Raw genomic sequence first — 10659 nt, forward strand, 5'->3', positions numbered from 1 at the left:
TTTTCAACTTTTGCCAATTCAAGCCTAATTCCACTACGGACCTCCAAATCACATTTCGGCCGCGCTCCTAAGTCCAAAATCACCTAACGAAGCTAATGGAACCATCATAATTTCAATCCGCGGTCAAATGCTAAAAAGTCAAACTTGATCATCTCTCCCAATTTAAAGCTTTAACAATGAAATTCTTTCTTCCAATTCGATTTCAAAATACCTGCAAAGTAAAACCTACGATTCACACAAGTCAAAGTAAATCATACGGAGCTACTCATGCCCTCAAACAACCGAAGAAAGTGCAAATGATCAAAACGACTGATCGGGTTGTTACAACACGCAAGTCATGATACCCAATACGAAGCTAATCGAGACTTTAAGCCACCGTGCGAAGTGCAAATATTCAAAATGACCGGTCGAGTCATTACCGTGACGTCGAAAAAATATAACTAAATATGTATATAAAAATAATATCTCAGCAGTTAAAAGTTACAAAAAGTAAGAGTTGAAAGCACTCCACAAACTCATCCTATTGGTGCAGCGGGATAGATGGCAGCTTATATCATGGAGGTTAGGGGATCGATCTTTTATGCTATGTTTTTCTTTTAGAAAATTAATCTAATAACCCAATATTTTAAGAGGGAACTTTTAAGTTATTTCCTTAATTATAACTTCTTATTAAGTTCTTATAGAAATAATTATTATTTATTTTATATTTGAGTGCATAAATATATATTAATTTAAAAAATAATATTTATGTATTAAGATATATGAGGTATGAGATGGAGAATTAATAAGTAATTAGAGGACCAAGTTTATACTATACTAGGTAATTTGCCTGCTCTTCGCGCAGTCATGAACTGCCTCATTATATTTACAAATGTGAAATTTTGCTAACATTTAAAAATAAAAAATAACGAAAAGATAGATTCTTCTAAAAATTAAACATATTAAGAGCATTAAAAAAATGGGAAGATTTAGCATTATCACATATCTAAAGAACCTCTAACGAATGATAACAAAAGTCTTCCCTTTTATCATTTTATCTTCTTCTTATTTTTCAATAGTAACATTTGTTCCTTGATACAATTGGCTTCTCAATATTGAATGATCTTTCACAAAATAATCAATCATCCCTTTCTCTATTTTTATGTTCACAAAAAGCATATAATGTTCAGTTTCACGACGTGCACTATACTTGTTGGCAAGAGCTTCATGATATGAAGGTTTCCTAAAATTATCACTGTTTAAGATCACATGTGAGTTCAAATAAGTTGGACCTGTTAATAAATAACATAAAAGAAAAATGAACTAAAATTAAACCAATGATAATCTTGATTGGAAATTGATAAACACGGTGTTCTTCCTATAATCTTCACGGAATCGTAGCATTAATTCTTTGGGTAATGAAGATACGCAAGGAAAAAAGAGAAGCGAATAAGAAAAATACAAAGGCAGATTACAAAGAAAAAGAAGATAAGTAGTTTGTATACACTAAACAATCATAATGTATTCTTCGAAAATCTTTTTCAAAACCTCATCAACAGATTCAACAAAGAAACTATATTTGAACAATTAAAATACTAAAGAAAGCTAATTATAGAATGAAAACAAAAAATAAAAGAAAGGATGACAAATAAATAATGTAGTTAAAATTGGTAATCTCAAGTGAATGTAAGGAATAATCTTAATATCAAGCCCACCAAAATATTGCCATTGCATCTTAAAAATTTTGTACCCTATATCGAGTTTTCCCCGTATGTGACGAAAGCAAGATAATTGTTTTTTTCTACAATTTACAATCAAAATCACCTCATACAATAGTATCCATCAATTTAGAGAGAGAGAAAAATCAAGAGCTTGTTCTTTTTTTATCATTCCGGATACAAGGAAATCTTTTTCCTCTATTGCCATATAACTGTCCAAATGGTACTGCAACAATAATGTCTCAGTTTGTAGAAGAGCGTGCCCTCATTAAGTCTTTGTTGTATACTGAAGTAGTAGAAATGCCTCATTGTTAAATTTTGTGTCATGAAAGTTTTGTTGTTTACATATATGCCAAAAGAATTCCAAGTCTATATCCGTCTTCACTATAGTGGTAAATTAATGGGTAATTCAATGACATGAAACTTTTGAAGTCCCATTTTTTTGGTCAGATTCGCCTCTGATTCGAAACACACTCTGAAATTTATAGTTGAATGTTTCTCTCAAACGCTAAGAAGGGAGGAGCAAAACTCCTCAGATGCTCTTCTTTCAATTGCAGCTTGTAGACATATAATTACTGTTGCTTTTAAGAATGCGAGCTAATTGGGGTTCTATTAATATGCCCGAAGAAGAATTCCTGAGACAAAATTGTGACAAATGTGATCATATGTACATTCAGATATAACGACTAAAGAATTGGAAAAGCAAGAAAAGTAGATAAAAGAATATATATCAAGTATTCCTTGTCCACAATTCAAGCACATTCGTATTGTATGTCAAACTGATATGATCATGCGTATCAGAAAATTGATATCAAGGCAAATAAAGAACCCAAAGTAACATAGTTTATATCCAATTGTTGGAATCACAATTATATAAAAACCTGTTCACTATAACTGATGATACTTCCGCCAATAAACTTCTTTCCATCCAAGTCAGTAATGCGATAAAGTACATATAAAGGAGAATTCGAATGGAAACAATCAATTAAAAGTGTTACTTATTAAAATTCTCCTACACTCAAAAGTTTAATGAATTGAGCACACAGTAGATACAAGCTTTCTAAATTACAATGATTAAAGTATAATACAGAAGACATATTTATTGGTAATACATTAATTCTAGTATTCAATTAACCATATTTAAAGTTATAAAAACGAAAATAAAAAATTACAAAAATAAAAAAATACATTGCGACATTAATCGCTATTACTTACTCAATTCCTTCATAGCACTGCAATTCAAGGCTATCATTAATATAATAGGTCAAAATTAGCAGTAAGAAGAGTGAAGGATGCTGGCTACTTCAATTTTCATGCTGGCTACTTTTATATTTTAGCAGCATTACAAGAATTCAAACCCTAAAATCAGGAATTTAATAGCATAATTGAGAAAAAACCTTAGATTTTGTACCCTATTTTTGCATATATCAAAAGAAAAGGAAGCTCACAGAAACAAGGAAAAATTTAACTCCCTAGAAAAAAGACAGGAAATCAACATACATATGAACTTTCTGGTTAAAAGGAAGAATAACACTTTCACGGCAAGGCTTGTAAACGTGATATTCGTACTCTTTTGCTTCGTCGGCCGGGTCTCCGCTGCGACACTCTATCTCTGGCAGAAAAATGATTGTGCAATAGCTCGGAGAGGAGATCAGAGTACTCTCACTAGAGAGTAGGAATACGATGAAAGATATAACATGGATTGTACTGTGGTTTTGTTTGAAGGAGTAAGGGATCCTCAATAAATAAGTGATGGTTGTGGAATCGTGGATTTAGTTTTAGCGCCGATAAAAACTTTGCGCTTCTTCAAAGACATAGTGGAATAGAAGTGTCACGTATCGGGCTAATTATAGATATGATGGAAGGCTAATTAAATATTTTAGAAGACATTTAATTGTAAGAAAAAATGGGCCAAACCCACCGTATTATTGCTTCATACGGTGAAATATTGTAATATAGCTCTATGATTGAAATATTGGAAAAATTAAGATTTGACCATCAATTGTCATCAAGATTAAAACTTGATTATATATTTGGACTCTACGATACATCGGTAACTCAAGAATATGATTTGTTCGGGGAAACTCGGCAAGAATATGATTTGTTCGGGGAATCTCGCCAACGTGATAAGGAGTGACTTTTTAGTTGACTTTGATTTAACTACAAAAATTATGAAATGAGCCGTCTAGCACATTTGACATTGTTAGTCAATATTTTGCGTAGATTGAGGTCATTGGAGACTATTTGATTGGTGTTTTGTCGTCACGAGGTTAGGGAACTTTTCTTTAGCGAGGTAAGTGAGAATTTTAGCTTTGATCCTTGCTTTTCTAAAGCCAGTTTTGAAAAATATATTTTTTTCTGCCCGGTCCATGTGTTGGGACAAGTGTGCGCTTAGCAGAATCGGTAGTCTTAGACTAGCCTCAAATATATTATTTTATGAAACACAGAGAAAAATTATCTTATAAGTTGTTTGATGGCGTGATAAGGATGTGAGCCATGATTTTGAGTTTGATAGTTTGATATAACTGTTAGCCATGGTATTGAGCTTGATACGGATGTGAGCCATAATATTGAGGTTGATAGTTTGATACAACTGTGAGCCATGATGTTGGGGCATTGTGTATGCCTTTGTACATCACTTGAGCAATGTGTATGCTTCTTGATAAATTTGGAGCATTGTGTATGCTTCGTTACATATTTGAGGCATTGTGGTGCCGATGTGGACTCATAGAAGTGTTGGTTTGAGTATGTGTGTTCTTGTTAGTTAATTGTTATTAGCTCTGTTATTACATATATATTGAGTTATTGTATAATTATTGTATTTATTATATCGTTATTGTTGTGGTGTGTTTGTATTTTCTAACACTTGTTCCAGGATTATTTAAAGTGGCGGGTAGATGATCTTACTAGGTTATACTCGCATATAACTCACTTCTTACATGCATGTCCTTGTAGATACTATTTGTGATGACGGATCTAGTAGTTGACCAGTTTGATAGAGTTGATAGAATTATTGAGGTGAGCAACCACATTGTTCGTGGAGGCTAACAAAAGAGTCTTTATCATTTATTCATATTGATGTCTTTCATTCTGGGATTTACACACTTCGACCCTGAGTCTTTTGTAATTTTCTTAGATGCTCTGTGGTCATTGTGGGATTGGGCTAGAGTATTATTCCTTTGTTTTGATTATTACTATTCATACATATTTATGTAATAATTTGGATTATTAACTATTCTTATTTAATTAGTGAGACATTAAAACTTGCAATTATGTCGGTTTAGTCTTGAATAAATGTTAAGTGCATGGTATAAGCTGGTTTGCCTAGCGAGTAGTGTTAGTTGGGTGCCACTCACGTCTAGGAGGTATTTTTGGACGTTGACAATGTTGGTATCAGAGATTAGGCTTTAAGTTCAGGGTCATGGAGTAGTGTTTGGTAGAATCTTGTTTATGAGTATGCAGACGTCCATACTTGTGAATTGACGACTTTTATTTTCAATATTCTAAATTGTTGACTAGTTTTCCAATTAGTGCACTAGAGATAAAAACAGAATAATAATAATGCAGAAATGAAGAGCAAAAATAAAGACACCAGGATTTTTATACTGGTTTAGATTCAATGTGAATCCTACGTCCAATCCCCTGGGGTTACAAGGGTGATCTCTTTCAATATTTGAAGTATCTCGAGTACAAGATGGTTGATGTAGCTTTACACCAATGACTCATTTTCTATGTCACTTTTCTCTTCTTCATACAATGCCTCACCAATGTTTATCTCTCTTTCATCTCTCACTAATTACACAGCAGATCTAAGGAGAAGTACAATGATTGTTTGGAGTAGATCCTTGAAAAGAATCATAAATTAATTCTTTGCAAGAATAAAGTCAAGTTTCCATTGATCTTCCTTGATGTCACGATCCAATTTCTCCTATAGATCGTGATGGCGCCCAACATCGTCGCTAGGAAAGTGAATGGTGAACTGACCATGCGATTACTCTTTTAATACTCTCCAAGTAAGTAAATTTCATTTATTAAGAGACTAATAGTAGAAAAATTAATAAAATAAAATGAAGGCAACTGAGTAGGCCAATATAGTGGCATAAATACTCCAAAACTATAAAGTCTACTAGTATGTGTTCCAAGACCTGGTGTCACAAGTGTATGAACAACTAGTAGAATATACAAAACTCTAACTACAGTCTGAAATAAAGTAGACAAAAAATATATACAAAAGAGAGACTCTATGTGCTACAGAACGGCCCAGGAAGCAGCTCACCACTAGGCCTCGGGGTAACGGGGGTGCACGCCGATATGACCGCCAGATGCACCTGCCTCAGATCCTGCACGATTAGTGCAAAAGTGTAGAACAATATGTACACAGTAAGTATCTAGTCTAACCTGGAAGAAGTAGTGACAAGGGGTCGACATCCACACTTTCTATGGGCTAATAATAAAATACTTGAATTCTAAATGAACATGGGTTATGTAAATAATAAATATAACTCAATAACACGCAGTGAATAATAATTCTTTCACTAATAATAAAGTCCAAGTCAATTTCTGTCATTAAATAATTATAACCGCTCAAGCCATAAAATAATATCAACTATAATTAGACTTCGGGTATTATCACGCACGATTTATGTCAAGGTCGTACAGCCTAATCCAGAATAATATGTACACTACAGAGAGTCGAGCGACATAAATCATAGATGCATCTATTCTACTGACGAGGTGTTCGGCCCGCTCCACAAGAAGAGATGATACTTTATAAACATCCTATAAAAAAGCTATTACAAGGCTAATACACAAAGAAGCACAATTTCTATTAACGGTTAAGTAACCCGTCAAAACTTAAATTATTGAAATTCAGTCTTTTTCAATTCCTTTATCAAGTTCCAATATAATTTAGGCACTTTAATTAACAAGTAGGGTGCAAGCATTATAAATATTTCATGATTTGGGTCCTCAACTACCCGGACATAAGCATAATTAGTAGCTATGCATGGACTCTCGTCACCTCAGGCATACGTAGCCCCCACAATTATAAGCAAATAGTAATTTAAATTACCTACGGGGAAAATTCTCTCTTACAAGGTTAGACAAGAGGCCTACCTCGCCTGAAATCTCACTTTCCGGCCACAAATTCACTCTAAAGACCCCACTTTGTGCCGAACAATCCACAACTAGCCAAATGTTATATAAAATAATCAATATACGCTCAAGAGTTAATAATTTAGCTATTAGAGTACATACCCAACCCAAATTAAAAGATTCTTAAAATTCACCCCCCGGCCCACGTGCCCGGATTCTGGAAATATTTGAAGAAAATTGTTACCCAGAACCTCACGAACTCAAATATAAAATTTTCACTCAATCCCCTAACCATTTTCGAGGTTAAATCCCATTTTTATCAAAACTTAGGTTTTTCAACTAAACACACATATTTCTACACTTTATAAGCTAAGAATCTACCCAAAAATACCTGTATTAAACTCATCTCATATAGAAATTACTTACCTCAAAGTCTTAGGTGAAAACTCCTATATAAGAAGCTCCAAAATAACTCAAGAAGTGTAATGAATGACCCAAAATAGCGTAAGTCCAGTAATAAATGGACCTCACTGCTTCCCAGCGGTTTCCATTTCTAGGGGGATGCGGCCCTCCCCCAGCTAGCCTGCCTTCGCTTCTGCGGCATCTGTGTTGCTCCTGCGACCTTGACCGCTTCTGCGGTCCTCTTACTCGCACCTGCACTTTCGCAGGTGCGCTCGCTCCTTCGCTTCTGCGCCTTTTCGCCCAGGCTATCCAAGCCGCTTCTGCAAGGTTCACCTTGCTTCTGCGTGGCCGTTTCTGCGACCAAACTTTCGCAGAAGTGGTCGCACCAGCAACAACAACTCCCAGCTCTTCAACATGGCCCAATTCGGTCCGAACCCCGTCCAGTACTAGCCCGAGCCACTCGGGGCCTTGACCAAAAATACCAAAAAAGTTTGTAAAGATAAAACGGACTCGCTCGCACCCTCGGAACATGGAAAACAACATTAAAATTGAGAATCACAACCCCAAACAAAATAGAATCAACTTATGAACTTTAAGTTCTTCTAACTTATCTCAACGCTCCGAATCATACTTAAACTACTCGGAATGACAGCAAATTTTATGTGCAAGTCTTAAATCTCCATACTGAGCTATACCCAGGCTCGGGATTCTAAACGGACCTCGATAACTCCAAAACTTTCTCCAAACCAAATATAAAGAACTTTAAAACCTTCAATTCGCCAACTTTCAACTTTATGCGTCAAAACGCTCCCGGGTCATCCAAAATTCGATCCAAACATACACCCAAGTCTAAAATTATCATACAAATCTATTAGATCGTCAAATATCGATTCTGAGGTCGTTTATAAGAAATGTTGACCCAACCCGAACTAACCATCCCCGCGAGTCATAAAACAGTAAAAGCACGTACGAGGAGTCTTACTTAGGAGAACGGGGATCTAGAAAGCAAAATGACCGATCTGGTCATTACACTTGATTTGTGGTCTTGACAGGATTTCCATCCACTAGGCATATGTTTTCCTTACTTGAGTGATCATCGATACATCCCTTGATTTCTGGCTTCAACGATCTCCAGTACAACACTTTGCAATCTTGTTTACCTTTGATTTGGGACCTTCCTATAATAGTTTTCGTCAATCATCTATCAAATCATTGATTGATTCTTCTTCCAGATCCCCGCTGCTTCTTCCCTTTTCATCTATAATCATTGATTCTTTTCCTTTTCTTTGTATCTAGAGCTCCCGTTAATCGATTATTTCCTTAATCTATAGTTGAATGATAGGGCTTCTTGATTCCTTTGTTTTATCCCTTGTGATCCTGTACCAAATGCAATATATTATTTTTCATCATTGAAACTCATATTTAATAGTCTCCCCTTTTTTGAAAATGACAAAAATAATATAAATAAAGAACAATTTACTTCCCTGTTGGCCTACTCCGCTGTAGTCGACTCCCCCTCAATATGTGTTGCATATACTTCAGTCGACTCCCCCTCAACAAGTTTTCTTTTCTCTCCCTTTCTGACATCAACAAAGAGGGGATATGGATATATACAGTTGAAATTAAGTACAAATAGACACATCATAGGCAAATATTTACAATTTATAGGCATGCAGAGTTTAGCAAAAATAAAGAAAAATATCCAGCGATTCGTTATCCAGTCCAAAATAGAAAAATAGAAAAATAGCAAAAACATTATATGAAACATCCACAACTAACGACGCAATAAATACGTGAGAGTGTTGTAAATTGTCACCTTCAGACGCTCAAAGCTGGCACTAGCTTAAACTGTCACTCCATCAATCCTGTCATGTATTTCCTTGAAGGCTTTGACTGCGTTTTCTGCAAGTTTGAGAATTTTGACCCTCATCTTTGAAACGTCGGACCTAGTCTCTTTGGATATTGCATGGATGTCCCCAATAATGGATTGAGTTGCGGCAAGAAGGTCCTTGATTATGGTCAACTTGTTGTCAATAGAAGTCAGTTTCTCTATAAGATCAAGAACACCTACACTATGATGGGAAACAGAGGCTTTGATCTTAGAATCATGCTGAACATTCTTGACTTCACCTTCATATTTCTTCACCCATGAACCCTTAGTACACACATACCCTATACTAGCAAAGGCTCTAGAGTTGTAGGACTTTGAAATAACGACAAATGAGTATTCTGAAATAGAGATGTTGTGGGCTTCCAAGATGTAGGTGATAGCCATACCATATGGTAGACTGTTGGGATCATCAACACTCTCAATCATGAGGTTTATGACCTATGAGGATAGTTTAACCTTATATTTGGTCAGAAGAGAGTAGACAAGAAAGGTGTCTTGTTGAGAGAAGGTGGAAAATGAGCCAGTAAGAGAAAGAATAGTAGTTGCAACAATGTGGGGCAGAACTCGGGTTTCAAAACTAATATCACTGGGACCTAACTGGTTAGGAAGAAAATCAGATGCACACTCAACAATACAACGTTTTGCTTGATCAAAAAATATTTTAAAATCATCAGGCTAAGTATTTCTTAAAAGCATAAGAAAACCATAGCACTTACACTGAAAAATTGAGTCAAACATGGCACAATCAAGGACAATGTGTTTTCCTAAAACTAAGGATTTTGACTTATTAGGCTTGCTAGAGCGAAGATTGGCATAAAACATTCTCATTAAAGGTTCATAGACTTTGGGAGGGGGTACAAAGAGGAATTTAGACAATGCTTGAAAAATAAACATATCTTTTACCTTACAATTGAGGTCCTCCATGTCATCAAGGTCGATTACTCTGTCGTGAGCAATGGGCTTGTCTTTCAGAGCAACAAATAAATCCATATTTAGGGTATCCCAGAAATTAAGGTTGGACTCTAGAGAAATCGAGAGGTCTACTTTTGATTTCTTGGGGGTAAAAGATTCAAGGAGGTCTTCAATGGGCCTTTTGCCAAGAGGTTTCTCTCTTATTCGGTGAGAGTGGTCAGATGGTTCTACCTGAGAAGATACAAACCCTTCTGAGTGATCATACTCTAGGTCTACTTGTTCTGGAGGTTTAGAAGACGGTTTTCCCTTGAACGAGTAATTTTTCTAGTAGAGGCAGACAGAGTTTTGGAGTGTTTATCCATTCAAGGATTTTGAAGAAGGGTTTGAAGGATTTTGGAGAAGGGTTTCTGAGCAATAGGAACAATGAAGATAGGGGAGAATGGTTCAGAGGATTTAAAATAAGGGATTTTGATGGTTGAGTGCAGGAAAGGAAAGTGTGTCGGTGAAGGGTCATGATGATTAATTTTCTTTTCTTGAAAGCTGTGACTGATGGGAAAAGAGAGGAAAATCAGAGTCGCTTAATTAATGCATACATACAGAGAAAATAAAACAAAAAACATTAGACATACAAGAATTAAAACTAACACATAGGTCCTAATTTTG

The sequence above is a fragment of the Nicotiana tomentosiformis genome, chromosome 5 (genome assembly GCF_000390325.3).
Source record: "Nicotiana tomentosiformis chromosome 5, ASM39032v3, whole genome shotgun sequence".
NCBI classification, from domain to species: domain Eukaryota; kingdom Viridiplantae; phylum Streptophyta; class Magnoliopsida; order Solanales; family Solanaceae; genus Nicotiana; species Nicotiana tomentosiformis.